Genomic DNA, 19,133 nt, shown 5'->3' on the forward strand with positions numbered 1-19,133 from the left:
CTCCCTTCTTCTCTTTCACTGGTTTGTTTTGGCCATCGTAATTTTCACTGGGTAGATTGAATCAGATCTGAACCTTCCCACTTCTGGGAGAATGGGAGTGACAGCTTATGAAAGAACTCACTTGGCTGTGAAATTAGAGGGCTTTTTGAGGGCTACCTTAGCCATTAGCCTCTCCAGGATCCCCATTCTCACCAGGGGGTGCTGGGAGCCCCCCCAGCCCCAAACTGTTCTGCTTCCCCACTGCTCAGCTGCCCCAGCGGGACTGAGGATGAAGGAAACAGGTCTGGATCGAAACAAGAGATAGCACAAAGGACTGGTCATTTGTTCTTTATTTAAATATGTCGAAAATTGCATTTAGGAGATACCAGTATAACTCTCTGACATTCAAGGGAACGCAAAATAGATTTTCCAAGCTAACAGCCAAGATTTAATTGTAGCTGAAAAGCCGAACACAGTTGCAAAAATGACACAATGTGACACCACCGTTTCCACGCGTGAACTGTCCTTTGAGGGAAAAAATAAAGCCCATCTCAATTTTAATCCCCTATACTGAAAGACATGGTGTTCCCCAGTTACAGCTGAAACTGGAGATCTCATTCACCTGCTAGAATGTAGAGTAAGTGAAGGAGGGATCATAGCAATTATTCAGACCATTTGGCAAGATGCACATTGGTGACAATCAGTTGTATTTCACACTTGCATTGCAAAAGCTACGAACGTCTCAGTTCTAAATTTAAGATAGGCAGAAATTGTTCTGTTTAGCATGTCCTAAAATTATCCAGCACAGAAATACTTTGGGGAAGTGTAAAAATTATTTCTCAGTTTTTCAAAAGGCAGCTTAAAGAGGAAGGAGTGCTGATGTGGAAGTATGAAATAAATGCCATTTCGGTACCAAATGTAGGGAAGAGTCATACACTTCATGTCCTTGTTACAGGATTCTTGGAGAAAATACTCCTACTCAGAGAGAAATTCACTGTAAACAGCTCTCCTGCTTTTAGAGTTGATGTACTTTTGAGGATGCAGTTGCTCTTAGAAGGAGTGGAGCGTGTTGTGCAATAATGTGACCTTATGTTGCATAGACGCTTCCAGTTTTGGAATGTGAAATGTCTGAAACTGGGAGTGGGTGGACAAGAGGTGGAGCCAGCCAGGAGCCTGGGTGGCTGCGTTTCTGAGAAACTCTCTTCTGCTGGTGAGTACTGCTAATTTGCCAAGCATATGGCTAAAGCCCTGAATAGTGCCAAGCTGAACCACTAAACAACATCGAGTTGCAAGCAGACTTGAAGCTATAGGGTGATATTTTGGAAGTTAAGCATGTAAAACGTAATCAAAACCAAGGCTGAATTCTTTCAGACCCGAAACCACAGCCTCCCAAAATGCGTCAGAGACTCTTGATGCTGCAGCGAGGTCAGCTTCCCTGCCCCCCCTACCTGTGAGTCAGGACAACTCTATTAAAGGAAGTTTTTATTGGAAGCTGTCAATAGAGAGGTGGACAGCATGCAGGTGGTGAGGACGCAATGGGAAAGAGTTTGGATCCTGTGCCTGCATAAATGGTCACAAACAGGGAGAAGACCATTTTTCTGGAGAACAGAGGGATACTGAGGAAAGAATAGTATTTGAGCAAGAGGTAGGTTTGCCTGATTTCACCTTACATCTAATTAAAACTAGGATTCAGAGTCCACTCAAGCTGGCACTGTATCCATTCATCAAGGGGGACAAAGGCTAAGTCTCTCGAGGGCTCGATTCCCTCAGTGCTTGTCCACAGTTCCTTCTGTAGCTGCCTTTGCTGAAAATCACAGAGAAAAGAATCTTAGAGCAGCTCAGTTCACGGTAGAGAGAAAAAGAAAACCAAGGAGGAAACAGAAAGTGTTGGTCAGGTGGGAATTTCAGCAGTGTGATCTTGATTTTCAGGCAATGCAGATACTTTAAATAGAAACTTTCTGAGGGGGAGCCATGCACTTACTCTTTTCTTTGCTATAAATCCAGACTTGCTCATTGGTGGATCAACACTACCGGGGCTTAAAAATGTCAGTGAACAATGCTATCCCATTTATATTAATGCTCCTGTAACCTTTTCCTTGTTTGTTATTGCTGTTATTACCTGGACTTCTCTAGGCGAGTGTTAGTATAGATGAAATTCCTCTACCAAGCAGCATTTTAACGACTGGAACCTGTGGTTTTAGATGTGCTTTTCTTCTAATGCTCTCAGGTGCTCTGTGCTTCCTGAACTCACTGTTACCGGAGAAGAAGTATCTTGCAGCAGCTTTATGATTAAAAAGATACTCCTAAAACTAATTTACAATGTGAGTACTTTTATAGTTCCTATGTGAGATTGCTAGCAGAAGGAAAGAGATCCTGGAAACCAGCTGCAGGGTGTGCACAGAGCTGACATAGCTGAGCTCTCAGTGCACTGGGTAGCTCTGTGTTTGAGTGATTTTCCTGAGAGCATCCCATGTGGGGTTTTCCACTGTCTTGAAAGCTTATGTTGTGCTGGTTTAATCCACGTTCCATTTCACTGGTGGAATATTCCTATTAAGTTTCCCAGAAGTTGATTCAAACTGCATTAAAAGGGGGGAAAAAGTGTTACTCTTGTTTGCACCTTTAATTTGCATGTCAATGTTCAGATTTGGATTTGAATCCATGGGTGGTACATTTTATAAACAAACTCGGCAACACCTTGTTCCTAGAAGTGTAAGTAACCTTTTCTTTAAAAAAGAAAAAACAACTGGGTGCACTTGTGGTGTTGTTCTGACTGCCAGGCATTCGTTAGTAAACACTCAGGCAAATGGGCCTCTTTATGCAGATATGTCTGAGCCCATATGTGGATGTGTTCATGTGTGGAGTTTGAGTTGGAGAAAATAAGCTGCTCTTGATAGACGTTCTGAAGCAAGTTTCTGCCTGAAATCGGATTTATGTTTTCCATTCAGAAAGCGTTCAGTCTAAAGATGGTTGTGAAGGAAAAATAAACAGAAATACATGTTCCGAAAGCATCAAGCAAGGCAGTGGTTTATCCCAGCTGTGTGGTGAAGAAAGGAGGGGGTGGACAGAGAAACCTGAGCACAGCAGCGTGGGATCCCAGAAGGGGCACAGAACTGGCCCTGGGGGCCTCGGTGACAGGCAAAGGGGGCTCCTGAGCATCTGTTGGACAGGATGGAAACATGCTTCCTCTGCCGTCTGCCTGGTTGCCTGCTGTCCAGACCTGCTCTGATCAGCCAGCAGGACGTGTGGCTGCCTCTGACCTCCCTGAGCCTTTTTCTGGCCTTCCTCTGCCCTTTGCACTTTCTGGCAAAGTTAGGCTGCAGGATAGCAATGTAGCTGCCAGCATCTTCCAGATGCCATGTGAAACTGCAGTTTGGTTCACATCAGTTCTGTTCTTGCTACTTTTGCTAAGCGGGTTGACATAGAATATGAAAGTCCAAATCCTCTCTTAAGATTAGATTTGACATCCTTGAACAGATCAAGGAGAAAAATAAATTGTTACCTTGAAGAGAGGTATGAAAAAAAAACCCAACAGACTGATAGCTTCTTTACTTTTAAGTTTTGCTGATCAAAAATCAGAGGCTGAATTTTGGATCAAACATCCGTAGCGGTTTTGCAATCAAATACTCCCAGCTTGTGAAGGTGCAAACAGCAGCTCCTCCAGCTTGCTCTAATGAACCAGCAGCTTTGTTGGTGCTGGCAGAGCAATTAGGCTCCCTGCTAGAAGAAAATCCCAGTTGCATCCGAGTGATTGGGGTTATTCTACTCAGCGGACCTCACTGATCTGCAATTAAAATGGTATTTTTATCTCACACTTAGAGGTTGAGAAAAAGCTTTTGAAGATCTTAGTTGCTCTGATGATGAGCTTGGTAGAGGAACAAAATCAAACAAGGGTCTTTTGTTGCACCAGTTGGGTCGTGACTGAGACAGTTGGCTACTTTATTATAGCAAACATGTAGGTGGCCTTTCTCATGTTTTGAGGTCCAAGAGAGGAGCTGTGACTTTACCAACACCTTTGAGGGGAGTGGAGTCAGTCCTTTGCAGAAGCAGGGTCGTGTCAGCTGTGCCATTTGCAGCAGGTGCTGACAGCGAGCCCTTTCCTCTCGGCTACTTTGAAGATACTGGCTCTGTCTTTCTGGCAGGATCAGCTCTGAGGGGCGAGATCGCCCTGGGTTTGGGCAACTTAAAATCTGTCTGTAATTTTTTTGCACCAGTTTGACTGTGGTATTTATAGCTCATTTTTACCTGTGCTTTCTCTTCAGCATAGTTGTTACCAGCAGCCTTCCCTGGTGGTACTGGTTCAGCTCTGAGGGAAACCCTGTATGTAATTTGGAGGATGACTAGGGTGAGGTCAGCTCTTGAAACTGGAGTCAAGTTAATGATGAAACCTGAGTTTTGTTAATAATACATTGTAATTATTACTGCTGTCAGGGCAGCTGTCTCATATTTCTCATCTTTTAGCTTGAGGATCGTAGTTGCAGTGGTCTAACTTCTTGGACATTCTGCCCTTTGCTCGGGTCTGCAAAAGGAAGGTGTCCCATCTCCTCCACCAGATTTCGGCTCAAGCTTTCCTGGGTAGAGCAGTGCCTCTGCAGACGTTGGTGCATTACACAAGCTGGGGTGCAGAGAGGCTGAGAGGAGGATACGTGATCGACAGATGAAGCAGCAGAACGTTAATAATACAAGACACCTAATTGGACCTGCCCTTTTGCCCAGCAGCAAGGACGTATGTCAGCCCGCAGCAGGCACCAGGCCCGTGGCAACCTGCTCCCACCTGCTACAGGTCTTCACAAGCTAAAAATTGCATTACGAGCTGAGCTGCTCGCCTGCTGTAATTGCCAATAAAGCATTAATCCTAACCTTTTGTAGACTGCATCTATTGCTTGCACCTCAGAGATGCCGGGCCAGATTGGAGAGGTGACATAAATCACGTTGGGGAGTGGGAGGGGAGCGCACGCCAGTGAAAGTGACACCGCACAGAGGCGGGAGGGAGAAGGCTGCGGCAGGAAAAGCAACCTGCGGCAGGATGTAGGAAGATGTGAGATAGCGCAGCCCCTCATTACTTAACCTCGTATCTTCTTACTGCCTCCCGTGGCTCCCGTTGCAGCCCCCACCGCTATCCTGTGCTGGAGCCTGCTGCTTCCATTTCCCCTCAGTGGGGTAGCCCTGTTCAGAGTGTGAAATCTGTGATGCCATCACCGAGTGTAGATTTCCATTTTGTGGATATGAAACTTTCCAGGGGAGATTTACATTGGATATTGGGAAAAATTTCTTAACCGAAAGGGTTACCAAGCATTAGAACAGGCTGCCCAGGGAAGTAGTTGAATCACTACCCCAGAGGCATTTAAAAAATGAGTAGCTGTGGTGTTTAGGAACATGTTTTAGTGGTGGACCTGGCATTGCTAGATTAACTGTTGGACTCAATGATCTTAGAAGTCTTTTCAATCTAAATGATTCTATGACTCTATGAAATTACCATTGTGGAACCACTGTCCCACCTGAGGTGCAGGCAGCCACCAACTCCAGGCTCCCACCCCACCCATGCCACATGCTTGTGGAGGCACAAGTTAGGGACTAATTGACACTCAGGAAAATAACTTTCCAATACACAGAATTTGTGTGCCGATGAAGAAAGCCTATAGCAGGGCTTTATGCACAGAAGAACTGCAGCCCTGTTTCCCTTTATCTTGCCTCTATCATGACCAAGTGTTGTATGTGACACTGAAAAGAGAAAGCTTTTATAGTGTTGAACTCCCCATGGGTGGGTTTTGTACTGCTCCAGCAGATCCTCATCATGGTTTGGCCATCAGAGAAGGTGAGGTGGCAGCCCTGGAGCACCGGGGCAGGAGGGAGCTGGTGCTGAACAGAACGGGGCTGGATGTGTTCACACAACCCCTTGCCCTGCTCTGCTGGGATATGTGACTGCCCCTTCCTGCCCCTGGCTGCCAGTGATGCCCCTGCACACCATTTCTTTCCTGCAAATTATTCTCAACTATGCCCATTTCTTGGGTTTGAATTGAGTTTGTGTGCGGTTAAAGCTGTATCTTCTGGGGGCCCTTAAAGCGCAGAGGCCAAAGGCCCATCTGGGTGTAAGGTGCCTGAGGTAGCATTTTTGTAATTTCATCTTCTCCTTTTGTATATTTTCCTTCAAATAGCTGAAATCTTAAAAAGATAGGTAATATATTGCTGTAACTGCTCCAAGTCTGGGTGGGGAGATAGGGTGAGGTCCTTATCACTATGCTTTTAGCTTTATAACTTATAAACCCCATAGTGGCTGAGGATACATGGTTCTGTCTCCTATTAACTTTATGTAAATGTACTACCAGAGTATGATCTTCAGTATTTAAACCTACTAATAATTATTGTTACATTCGTATTGCCTCTAAAATAACAATTTAATTTCAGATGAAAATTAAATTATCTGAAGAATAATGTCATCAGCTGATTTATCTTGCATTGCAATGTTTATCTATTCTAGTAAAAAAATCAGTGACTATTAAATTTAGTGCTAAGGCATGGGATGAAAAGACAAAACTATGATGCTGAACAAAGAATGGTTGCATCAATGGAAATTAATCACAGCATAGCAAGAAAAGAGCCTGCTCTCAATTTTCCATTGGGTTTAATGATAAAATATATAGTCTTATTAACTTTAGTTACCCTTTTATTAATTTTAAAATCAGAAGAAAATGAAACGTGATGTCAGAATAATCATTTTCATTGAATCTTGCATGTGAAGTTGGCAATATCTCACAGCATTGGGGTTTTTTCCCTGTTGTAAATGAGAGAAAAAGTCCGGTATAAACCTGTGCATTTCTGTTTAACCCCGGCTCTGAACGATTGATGTAAGGTATTTGGAGCCACACAGGAAGGCTGCATAATAATGAAACAAACCCTCATGTATGCATCAGTCAAAGGAGTCATGTTATTACAGAGAAGAACCATAATTGCAGAAAAGACCATTTCCTTTCACAGCTCATGCAGAGCTCTAGAAAGCTGGCACGTGTATTACTTCCAGTAGTGGTACTGCAGCAATGTACTTTAAAGAGTTGCAGACATTCTTAAGAGATTATTTGGTAGCTGGCTTGCCTTCCCTTTCAGTTAGAGGGGGCAAAACTCACACCATGCAGAAGCACAAAGTCACCCTGGGAAGAGAGGTTGCTGAACATCATTGCAGCTCCTCCAGTTGCAGTTGAACCTGTGAAGGTTTCAGGACTTGGGACACAGTGAGGCGGGGTGAGCAGTGGGCTCAGAGTATCCTCAGCACAGCACTGTGAGCAAGGTGAGCAAGTTGATGTTTGGACTTGATGGTATTAAAGGTCTTTTCCAACCTAAACAATTCTATGATTCTGCAGGTCAGGGCCAGGGCTCATTGTGAGCCCTCCTGCTCCCGGGCGTGAGGCGTATTCCCATAGGTGCAGCCGTGTGGAGCAGATGGTGGTGATGGACGTGGTGTCCAAGCACCGACCTCCACTCACCGCAGTGTGTGCACTGGCTCCCATACGCAGATACAGCACCAGCGCTTTGAAGGCACATTCATTAATTCCTGTAAGCACAGATACTTGGGAGTCATTCAAATGTGCGGTTGGAAGCCCTTCTCGATGTTGCTCATAAGATACTGCACTGTATCTCTTGGCCAGATGGTCGTTTGTACTCGTGCCACTTTATCAGGCAGCATAGGAGTGCCTTAAGTAGGAAGCAAGTTGTATTTACACCCTTCCTAAAAGTTCTTTTGAGCTGACGAAGTGATGGCCTCAGAGTAAATGAGACCTGCAGAACAGGGCTGTAAAAGTGCAGCTGCATCTCTCCAGGCTTTGGGCCCATGTGTCTGCTTCTGGTGGGGCACAGCCTTCTCTCAAGGGCAGTGTTGGCTCAGGCAGTAGAGCTGGGATGGGGAGTGTGACCCTGCCTTCAGAGGTTCGTTTCTGGTCACTGGAGAAGTTTGCTGGTACAGCTTCTGTTCTGCTTCTGAACCTATTTCCTAATCCAATAGGCTATATTAGGATATCTTAATAGCAAACTCTTGTCTATTTGTTGTAAGATGTCAGGATGCTAAACCCATGTGGAAGATCTACTTGGTCTTTTGACATTTAGTCTTTTTGTAATCTGAGTGAGAAAGGGACAATGTCAAAATTCGAATTTTGCCCCCTCATGTTCTCAAGTTTTGTTTAGAAACAGGAAGCTGTTTTGCATAAAGGTAGGATTGTGTTTTTAACAAGAAAAGTTGGTGTTAGACTGACTAAATATACCCACACAGTCATACTCAGTGGATAGTCCTGGCTATTTTTAGGCTTTATTTTTGCCTCTCTTTATTTATTTATTTATTTTTTTAAGTGACACCTCCACTGTACCTTCAGCTCATAGTGAGGCACTGCTTCCTGTGCTGGTATGAAACTTGCAATTACAGGAGCAGTCATCTTGTCAGGTGTCATTTATCAGGCATTGCAGAGCGCTGGTTTCAGCAAAGGAAGAACAAAACCTAATAAAAAGAAAGAGAGGGAGAAGCATTCTCTTAATAATTTGCCCTTTGCAACAACAGACCCTTATCTGATCACCCACGCTCATCTGGCTGCTGACGCTGTACTTGCTTCATTAGTACGAGCTATTTTTACACCTTTTGTATCTTTTGAGGAACCGAGTGGGCCTGCTGGCTTGTAGTGATTCACTGTCTCCAGGCGAACAGGGTGTCCTCAAATCCCACGAGGGGGGTAGGAAGAGAGAAGTAAGGGGAAGAGTTCAATTGAATAAGCAAGTTGATTAATTGTGCTAAAACATTGCACTTGAGTCTTCAGGAAAATAGCCTACGTGCTTTTGGTTTGCAGCACAGTTTTTTTGGAATGTTAGGAGCTGTCCCAAGGACCATTTAGTAATTAATTAGTTTAAGCGTAGCTTAGCAAACGTGATACTCGATGTGGTTCTGGGTATGCCGTATGTGTTCATTTCCCCGTCTGTAAAGGGGGTGTTGGGGGCTGGAGTGGAGGATGTTTAAGAGCTGAACTCAATGGTGTTTAAACATCTCTTCCAATCAAAACCATTCTATGATTGTATGCTGGTGATGCATCCCATGCACCCAAGAGACTTTGGGGCCAAATCGTTAGCTGATTTCACTTTCACTTCTGACGATGGAAAGAAAACTAGATTTTGTGGAATGTGCCAAGCATGATGCAGGAGGAGAACCCTATATGAAGTTATCTGGAGTTTTCTAGGGTTGAGCAGTGGTTGCTTTCCCTTTCAACAGGCCATCAGCTCTGAAAATGTCCTCTGGGAGCCCGCTGAGCTCTTGCCTGGTGGCTGAAATTAAGATTTTTGCTGTCCTTACTTTGACTTCTCCTGGGTAGGAGTGATTTGGCGTCCAATTGTGCCACTCACTAAATACAGGATAATCACTTCCTAAATTGATGTGATGCAGGATACAGATATGAGAATTTAAGTGCTGTTTGTACTAAAAGTGCCTGTAGTACCGCACCTTGGCCTAACTTTGTCTGATACAAAGTCATCATGAAACCTGAGCAGTGTCTTTCCCAGAAAATGTTTTGGGTTTTATTGTGTTGTTCTTGTTGAGAATCTGTAACTGAGCTGTCAGCTTGGCCTGTCCCTCAAGCATCAACAGAGCCCTGTGGAATAACAGAGGTTTTATAGGTGTATTCAGGCATTTTGGTAGATCTTCATCTTTTCAAAGGTAGTTGCTCAGGAGAGTAATGCTCATGTTAGCAAACGCAGTTGATTTGTGTTTTGTAGAAAGACACTTAACTACAAAGAGTGAAAGTTCATGTTTACCTACAAAACACGGCAGAAAGTGTATGCGTATTTTGCTGAGATTTTTTAGGAAGTGTTCTGATGAAATTGGATATTATACATACTGACTCCAATGCTTCATGCAACAAAAAGAAGTAAGTACTGTAAAATATGGCCAGAGTAATTTTAAAGAGGTTTATTTATTTATTTTTTCCGCTGCTAGGCATCCTGGGAGTTGTAAAGAAAACAGCATCCTTAAATGTGCAGTCTAATTAATGTACCTCATATTACTGCTGTAGTGGTCAGAATCTTTAGGCAATGCTAAGTGACTAGATTTGTTACAGCCAAATGCCTGTGTTCAGTCACTAGTTAAAACAAAACATTATGGCTGTGATAGCTGTGCAGTATATAAAATCTGAGGCTTAATAGCTGATCTCAGCTGAACTTTAACGACGTATTCAGAATGTATTGAAATAAAACAGCCGCGAAGGCCTGTTCTACTTTGGGTGCAAAAAACGGAAAAAAGATGGTAAGAGCGTGCTACTGATGTTTAGCATGCGTCTGTTTTTGTTTTGACATGTGGTGACCACAGGGCACGGTAAACAATGACAGGTTTTAAAATAAGCTTGTATAATAATTGATGTGAGTGAAAAACAGACACAAGCTCAGATACTATAAATGTCTTCCTATGTAATTCTTCCCGGGGGGAGAGCGTCCGTCAGAGGCCGTGCATTTGCTCATTCAGGAAAGTGTTTGAGAGACACAGATATTTTCATGTGAAATGCAAGTGGCTACTTCTGACATGGTGTGAAAGGAGGCATAGCTGTTCGCAAAATCTGCCGTGGTTGCATAATTAGGATTGTGTAACTTTGAAACTAAAACAGCCTCACTTCCTAGAAAATTCAGCAGTATTTTCCCTCTAAGATGAAAATACTAGGCAAAAGCCTAATATTTGTCTAATATTTTCTTTTGGCAACAGAATAATAATTACTTTGTACCTAAAAACGATGCAAGATTTAGATAAATTTTTATTTTTATTTTTATTTCCTGTGACAGCTTGGGAGAAAGCTGTATAGTATCTTATCAGTGACTTACCAGCACAGGTCTGTTAGCCCCAGTGGCTGCCCAAGGTTGTAGTTCTTGTGTGAAAATGAAGAGACACTTCAGCCTTTGCATGTCATTTCAGTTAGGAAAATTGTTATCTCTGAAAGCTTTGCGGGTTTGAACTCTACAGTGACATTGTTCTTAACCTTCTTACTGACAATGCGGTTTTATAAATCTAGAAATTACTACAAACCGTGTCCGCACGGGAATCTTGCTCTTTGCATATACTTTATCTTTCACAAGTGTTGCTAAATTTATAGTTTAGTTAATCTGTCCTTTATAAGGTACGAAATTTCCCTTTCTGATTAACATGTTTCTTTGTGTTGAACTGAGAAAAAAACTAATATAATCTCAGTTATTTTCACCAGTTCTTGCAAGTGCAAAACTTTCCTTGCAATCCTAATGGCATCATTGCATTAGCGTCATTGCATAGTGTCCGAGCCTTTGTTTTTCACAGATTTTAGATATTTAGCCTTTTTGGGGCTACATAATGCCTTTTCCTTTATATGATAGTAGATTGGGGCCAAGAGCAGGGTAAAAGTTCCATTTCTTTTCTACACTGCAGGTGCAGATTAAAAAGTAACCCTACAAATAGTGATCAAAAATTGTTTCACACTTTTACGGTTTGGCACAGTATCTTTCTATTTAATTTCTGTGACTCAGAAGAAAGTGAGATAGAGTTTCTGCTGGTGAAGAGAGCAGCCCAAGAATTAAGAGCTCATTTGTATCTCAGCACTGCTTTGGGTAATACCATATGTTGTTGATGTGTATTTAGTACATACTCTTTACTCACCCTTGAGAGAAACTCATTCTTCTACAGGTTAACCAGTGGGGTTAGGCATCATACAAACCTAACTTCAACCATCAAAATGATATTTAAAGAAGACCTTAGTGGTGGGCATCTGCTTCTGACTGTTCTCTCCATGGGAGCTACTCTCAACTCCCCTAAGTCACTGCATAGTATGATTCGAAGGAAAATGGGGGACACACATGCGCACAAAGCGACTGTGATATTTTTGTTGCTTTCTGAAATTTTAATAACACTGCAAGTGTTGTCTGTCAGATCTGCTGTTGATCTGCCATCACATTTTAAGGTATTTTACTCGTCTGTTTTAATTTTTTAATTTTATCCCCAAGGAAATAAGTAGCAGTGTGAGGTTAGCAGTTAAAGTAATTCTCTTATTTAGTTTTGTATCTGAATAATCCCAATCTTTTGTATAGAGATAGATTTCGGTTGTCCATGTTGGAAGATGGGCAGCTGGAATGGGTAGATTTTGTGCTGACATGCTTAAGCACTTCCAGCAGAATCTTACGTGCACACCAGAAACAAAATATTTACCTGATCTGTTAAAAGCAGTGAGATCAGAGAGATCAATTAGCTGCTAATTTACTGAAAAGATTGTTTGTCCTGTTGGTTGTTTTGGCATCTCTTTCATAGCAGGTTTTTCTTCAATTCATGGAAAAGAGCTGGGATTTGTTTGCAAACTTCTCTCTATAGAGGAAGTGTTTAAGATGAATTTGGCTCCTGTGTAGCTTTTTCTCTTTTCTTTTTAATAGTCATCCTGTGGAAATAAGTCTATATTCAGTTGGACTTTGGCAACATGAAAGCTTTTTTTTATACAATTTTTCCATCCAGTAGTAATGTATACATTATGTATGATGCTGAAACAGGAACTGGTGATGCACTTCAAGTGAGCAATCCTTGTCATTATAGTGAAAAGGTCAGCGTTAAAGTATTTCTGCTGTAGGATTGTTCTATGGCTTCTTAAAATACACTCAACTTTAATTCAGTTTTTCTGGGGGTGCTATTTTTCTATAGAGAGTGGCAATTTAAAATTATATTTAAGATACTTAACATAGCAAAAAGCAAGTGTTTTGCTGCAGCTGTGCTCTAAGCATTTACCATGCAAGCCACCATCACTCAAAGGAGATCACCCGTGTTTTCTTACTACTGTGTAATTGAATATGTATTGCAATATATGCTACGAATTTCTCTGTAGTCATCTTAGAGGTGTTGGATTACTGTATTTTCACCTTGTAACAAATAACCTCAGATATTTAGTCTGTAGGATCTAAGAGCCTAAACTCAAGTGATGTCTGATTCTGTTTTTATGAGGAATAAATCTGGAATTATGTCCTTGAATTTGTGACTCATTGCTTCCTACTCCTACCAGGATAATACAGAGAAGAATCTATCTCTTGCTTTTACTTGCTATTGGAATAATTTCTCTCCTTTTAGTTACTCTCAGTCAAACCTTGTATCTGTTCAGATCTCCTTGAAGTCAAATGAGAGATGCCTGTTTCATACCTGATTTTTCTGTAAGGTCACTGCAGAAGGGGATAGTGTGCCTGACCTCTGACTTGGTGGGAACACATCCAAAGGGGGGAAGGAGAGACTTGTTCTTCACAGCATATGCCCATTGACATTTATATGAAATGTCTGAGGCAGGTATATGTTCTTACAGTTGAGGTTAACAGATGTTACAGTACAGTAGGTCTGATTATTTGTTTTTCTAGAATAGTTCTCAAAATGTGAGCACGATCTTGTGCGAGCACTGAAATAATAATTGCACAAATAAGAATACCAGTTTCTGTCTCTTGAAACCAGCAACAACTAGGTACACAAATGTGCGTTCATAGAAACCTGAGAGTAAAAGCCTGAAATTGGGTTTGGTCACAGTGAGCTTCATGGGTCGTAACTGGATCTTCTCAGTCAGCCCCCTCAGTTCCTGGCTTCTTGGGGAATCAGTGTGAGCACAGGTGTCTACCCAACATAGCAATGGAGAACAGATCCTGCCCTGTACCTTCTCCTTAAGTAAGCTTGGTCAAGTTTATTTGATCATGTAATAGTAAATTCGCAGGGTACTATGTGTGCTTGCCGAGCAGTATTTGGCTTTGTATTGGCTAGTAATTTAAATGACATTTTAAAAAAAACATTGTAATGATTAGTTCAGCTTCCCAAATTTAAAAATGTGTGCTATTCTAAACCTTTCGAGGTGTTTTCAAAACTGTGATTCTCTGCCTACTTTTGGAGAATGGCAATATATTCCATAAAGCACTGAAATCCGGAGGGCAGGCAGGACATCTGGGGTGCAATTAAATGAACAAATTAGAGTAGTGTCTTCAAATGTAAAGAAATAACAATAGCAATTCAATACAGAAAGTGGTAGATTAAAATAAAAACACCTAACCTGTTTTAAAAGGGCTGCCTTCTTGGAATTGCGTGTGCAAAAGGAAATCTTACAACTCCTGCCAAACTGCAGCAAAAGCACAGGCATCCTTGCATTCCCCAGTAATTCAAGACTTTGCCAAGTGCCAGTGGTTGACACAGGAATTTACAGTCATTCCTAGAGGTGATCAAATAGACAGGTAGAAGGCCAGCTACAAAACCACAGTGACATGAGACCCCTGACCAGGGCCTGTTGAAAATGCAAGAAGAATCTGATCAAGAATGGGAAGCCTTTTTACAAAACTGGGGAATTTGAGAAGTGTTTCTTCTTCCTTATCTTTGTGGTAAGTGCAGTTCAAAGACTGCAAGTGTGGTATTAAGTAGTATTAAAAAAAAGCTTGCAGTTGGTCATCTTTTTTTTTTTTTCATTTGTGTAAAATGCCAAAACCATATACCCCAAGGGCAGCATTCTTTTTGTTATATTGCTACGTAACATCTTCAGCCCATGAATGAATACATGACCTTGCAAAGAAGGATGAACAGATGCTTATCTATCTTCATGCCAGTTAAATCCTTCAGTTCAGAGATGCATGCTGAATGCTGGTCGAGGGCCCTTCTTCAGACCTAGCCCACCTGTGACTTTGCCTGGGTAGTTTCAGTAGGACTCCCAATTTTTTTATTTTTTTTTTTTTCCCCTACTGGCAAGTCAACACCAAACAGCTCTTATGGGAATACCATTAGTGGGACAGAGGGAAGCAGAATAGAACAGCAAGCTGAAGGTGTGCTGTCGTTCGTCCTGAAAGGCCAAGGTTGTTTTCCTCTCAGTTGCAGGTGGGGAAGAGCTCAGAGGTGGCCTCTGTTTCTTGTAACGCTGCTTGACTGCTAGGCTTATCCCAGACGTAAACGAGACTTGCCTAATAAGGGTCTTGGCAGAGGTTCGTGCGTGAGTGTAAGGATTTCATAGGAGTCACTGCAGCTTGTCTGTGCTAACGCTTGCCCTATAGAATATGAATTCTTCAGGGGCCAGTTACTGTGGTTTTAGCCTGGCTTTGTGCTGGCAGAGCTGGACAGAAAAGATTTAAAACATGGCCGGATCTGACCCTTAGTCCTTACGCTAGAGTCAATATTTATTCTGTATGGTGCACTCAGGATTTATCCTGGAAGACATAAGCTTCCAATTTGTTCACTTGCAAGAGCTGTAATGTGAGCTACAAATTGGGTAGTAAAAGTTGTATTTTGCCAAATTTTATTTTAAAGCTGTTGCATGTAACCATTTTAATGCTGAAAATAAACAGGGAAAAAGAAAAAAGAAAGGAAGGAGTAATCTTGGAGCTCTGCAGTCAACCAGATACACGTCTTCTGCGTGAGGCTCACAAAGGCACTTTACGAAAAGGAGTGACGGGATAATACTTCCTAGAAAGTTTTAAAAGTCTTGATTTAGTAGGTGCATCTGACACAAATACAGCTCCTGGTTTCCCAATAATCTTCTCATGTTCAAAGTTTTCAAAGAAGTAAAATGTCCTGGGTTGAGGTGGGTAGATAGTGCAGTTAGTGTGGCTGGGGAAGCTGGCTCCGGGGCTGCATTCCTACTGGGAAACCTGGCTTGGCCCCCAGCCAGGCAGGACTTTGCAGGTCCTGTCAAACCATGTGCTCAGTGCAAATCCCACACGGCTTCTGATCCGTGTAGGTGGGCTCCTCTTAGTCACTCCAGCGGAGCTGAGCCGTGCCAAAGGTATTAAAGAAAATGTGCATTTTTTATCATCCTTAGTTCCTCGGTTTCAAATATGTAGGACTTGAAATGTAGGGAGTTTCTGTCTGTTGAACAGTACCTGTTTAATGAAGAGCAATATTGAAAAGTGTATTTACAGTGTTTTCTAATGTAGAAACATTAATCCGCTGAAAAATGTTGGCTTAAGCTAGGCTGGGAATGTAAGCAGATGAGATAGACACTTGACTGGAAAGAAAAAGACATAATGCAAACTAGCTTTGCAGTGTCTTAGATTTCACCAGTTAGGTCAGTCTTCCATTAGGGAGGAGGGGGGAAAAAAAAAAAGAAACCAAAAGAAATAATAATAAAGCCATCTTTGACAGAGGATGTATGGCAGCTCAAACCAAACCAGAAATTATTATGTTGGTTCTGGAAAGAGATTTATTTTCCCCAAGAGAGTGACTCTGACCAAAGTTAAGACATCAATAATCCCTGTAATTAGTCTTTACCTGTTCCATAGTGTAGGTTGAAAAATTATATAGAACGTTCTGAAAATAGCAGGACCAGAGAATGGCTTGAACTCTGTAAGACAGGTCTTAGTCCAGAACGGAAAATTGTTGAAGGTGTATTAGCATCATCTTCTGCTCAGATGAAACCATTGCTGTCACAGTTCCGTGATTGGCAGATTTCTCCTTTAAAGGTGCTCGCAATAGAGGAAGCGTGGAACAGAAAGAATACTCCCATCTTCTAGAAATGTCTTCTTCACCATTTGCAAAATAGCTTAATAAGGAGGAAAGTATTTTTCTTTGAAGGTGACTAATAACTTTATGCTCTCTCAGTGAGGAATGCTTCCTCTCACCCTGTTTCTGCTTCTCAAGCTCAAGATGTTTTTCCTTTACATCCACGCTTGTATATTGGCATCATTACTGACCTGCAATTCAGCTTCGCTCAGCTGCCGAAAATGATTTGCCACTTAACTGCCATTTCCCTGTAAGGTACTGCAGGGGTGCTTCATCCTAACCACTTCTGATATATTGTAAGCCATGCAGGAGGATTTCTTTTTCGGTTTGTAGCAACACCTTTTATTTGAGGAAGTTGATCAGGAAAATTTTTAAAAACTTTTGTTTGGATTACCTTTTTCTTTTCTATTTTAAAGAATCAGAACAGGAGGGTTATTTAAAAAGCCATTAGTGCATCAAGGCTGAATGGCATTGTGACCTAAAATATGCTGATTTTATTTGATAGCTTGCTATTAATTTGTGCAGTAGGGGGTTTCTCTGTAGTTACAATTTTAAAATATGTTATCCATATTTGACTAGACCAACAGCCCATTAACTATTGCTGTCCGAACTATTGATGTGTTATTTGTACTTTTAAATAAATAATTGACAACAGGTGGCACATGTCAAATTACAGTGCTTTACTAATGTCCATTTGTTCTTTGAGAGCGTTACTAATTATGAAGAATTTTAAATTATTTTTCAATTTTGATGATTTTTTTTATTTTAGAGACTTTACTGTTTTATCATCAGTTGGTTTTATTCAGTGCAGAACGCATGAGTGCTCTAGCTGTTTTTCTGAGAGTTTCTAATTGAGGATCATTACAGTAGCCTATATCCCATCCTTTGAAGCTAATACTCCAGCTATTTCTAAAGATCCGTTCTTAAGCAATACTCTGAATTTCACCCTGAGTAAAACAAAAGCCATGATCTTGCTTTTGTTATCACAATTGAGCAAACATCCTTTTTTAACGAAGCAAAAGCTAAAAATCTGTTTTCAAGATAATATTTCTTGAAAACTGGAAGTCAGAGTCCTCCTTTGATGGGAGAAATGCGCTTTAGGGCAGTGAGATGAGGTTCAGGCTCCCTGTTCTCTGTGCTGGTCTTTTTGGTGATACAGAGAGTCTGGAGGAGGTCAGACCATCTAATCCTGGCAGTCACAGAACTCTTTTAACCATGTATTTGGTCTGTATGTTTCTTCTTTGAGAAGGCAGCCATAGATACTTGAGCAATATCCCACTGGTGTGAACTGATTTGGAAACCCGGTCAGGTTTCATTACATTTTGTTGAACCTTAATGATGACACCCTGACCAGGATTTTGTTCCGGTCCCTGAAACATTTAATAAGAGGCCTGGAGTTTAAAAGTATTAGCTGGAGAGAGGCAATGAAAGAGGATTTGCCAATAGGATTCAGGGATAATCCAGGCTTAACAAAGGCATAGGAATGAAGAGGGACATTGGCAGCTTTTTTTTTTTTACTGATTCAGGAAGGTGAGACTGCATTAGTTTAGACTTGCAGTTATTCGTGTACACAACAGAAACCTGCGTGCTTAAAAGAGACGCATGCTCACAATCTTCAAAATGTGGTTGCTCAGACCTCTAAGACACAAAATGAATTTTTTCCAGTGGATGGATAAATTAAATTTGCAAGCCTCTGCTCTGAAGAACAGAAAACTTTCTTCAGCATCTGTACTTAGTATCAAGAGTTTCTTATGACTGTTTTTTCTCTTTCTTACACAGGAAATTTGAAGATAGTCATGCCTGTTAGATGCCTACAATATGCAGGTAATTGTTTTATACTGAGAAAAAAAAATAAGTTCCCATTAACTGTGTATTTTCTTCACTTTTCTAATATTTATTCAAGCCAAATTAACTTTTTTCGCTGTGGGAATGAAAAATATTCCAGTATCTCTAATACCTTTTCCTTGCTGCTGTAAAATCATGATTGTCTTTGTAATTCTCACTGTTTCATCAACAAAATGTCCCATGTTTGGATAATATGGAAGCAGGAAGCCTATATTGCGCTTCAAGTTCAAATGCTCTACTTGTCTATGAAAATCGTACCTCTGAGCTTTTCTTCTTTATAGTAGAACTGTGGAAACTTACTGGATTTAAACATAAAAAGTGCATGCATAGCTGGTTGGAAGTGCTTCAACATTGAAATTTAAAATGCTAAAGTCACATAAACACAGTCATAGCTCATTTCCCTAGTAAATGTTTTATCTCTGGCAAGACATTCTCACTAAAATTTAATGTAATGATTGGAAGGTGGAGATGTGGAAAGGTACCAGTAGTGCTGTTTTTGAATGCTTATGTGATGTCTCTTTTCTGACTGTTTAAAAGTAGTTTAAAAGGGTGATCAAAACCTTCTTGTAAAACCCGTTAGATGATCTAAGGTAAGAACTATCTCACTTTGGCCATCTTGAAATTTGGTATGTACTCCAAGGTAGTCATCTAGGATTTCTGCCTAGCTGACAGTAGGAAACAGGCAACTCCATAGTGAAGGGCCATGAACGTAGACATCCCCTGTGTCTGAAGCACCCATCACGATATGGGAAGATTTCTCCTCTGGAAGTACAGATCACCCTCCTCTGACTTTAGAGGAAGGCCGGGTGACTTAGAGTGCGTGTCTGAACTGTAGGCGAGTAATACTTGGTAAGGT

The sequence above is a fragment of the Apaloderma vittatum genome, unplaced genomic scaffold, assembly GCF_000703405.1.
Source record: "Apaloderma vittatum isolate BGI_N311 unplaced genomic scaffold, ASM70340v1 scaffold16753, whole genome shotgun sequence".
Classification (NCBI taxonomy): domain Eukaryota; kingdom Metazoa; phylum Chordata; class Aves; order Trogoniformes; family Trogonidae; genus Apaloderma; species Apaloderma vittatum.